Raw genomic sequence first — 1,041 nt, forward strand, 5'->3', positions numbered from 1 at the left:
GGGGGAAGGTGTGTAAGTGTTAGTCGAGTGGGGATGCCCCCTCACGGGGGCGTACGTGTCTTTTGGTGTATTTGTCTGTCTGGTATATTGTTTGTCGGGGGTCGCAATTTTAAAGAAATGTATTCTAAAGTAATGCAAATAACTGATAAATAAGTAAAAACTTACCTGGGCATAACCCCGGCACAGGTGCTGTAACAAAGATGCCGACGGCGTCTATGCTTAAGCCGGGGATTAGGTCGGTGATTAAAAGGAAAGAAAGGGATTCTTTCCAGGTAGCCTTAATAAAGGCAGGTAGAAATTGCTCCTTGCACTACACTTTCACAAAACACGTGTGCTCTGGTCGGCTGCCCGCTAGGAACTGAAAGTTAGGTAGTACGCGGATCATATTCGATCCGCCTCGCAATATTTTCGAGGCCCGACTGTCACGGGTCAGTGATCCGATCCGGATCACTGATCAGGTTCAGTCGAGAACACGAATTAATTTAAGAATCCGTGGTCGAGAACGACGTGAGTGGCCCATCTCTCTCTATTTCTATTGGCAGCCTTGCGCGTTACTGTCTACCAATGAACTCTATGGTACGTAGTACAGAGTTTACTGCCTTCTACCTCTACCGTCACGGTCGACAACGACAACACAGATCTAGATCTGTGGTCTACAATGACAGTTGACAATTGATTTATAAATTGTCCATTGTCCAACTTTAAACTTCACGTTTATGTACTTTAGGTGCTGTTCGTTTTTGCAATTAAAAAAAAATCAAGACCAAGATCCAAGATGCCTAAATTTACAAGCAAGAAGAGTGATGTGTGGAACTTTTTTTCGGCTCAAGGTAACCAAACTCATACTCATACAAATGAAATTGTTTTTTTAAATTCTTTGGACTCTGTTTATTGGGATATGTAAACTGTAAATGTGAAATAATAAATAAAATGAAGAAAATTACATTGTTTTTTTTTTATTGTGATGCAACTTATTGTTGATTTTATTGAAGTAATAAAATTTTTCCAAAATAACCGATTTTTCACGAATCCCGTTATTAA

Source organism: Anoplophora glabripennis, unplaced genomic scaffold, assembly GCF_000390285.2.
Source record: "Anoplophora glabripennis isolate ALB-LARVAE unplaced genomic scaffold, Agla_2.0 scaffold983, whole genome shotgun sequence".
NCBI lineage: Eukaryota > Metazoa > Arthropoda > Insecta > Coleoptera > Cerambycidae > Anoplophora > Anoplophora glabripennis.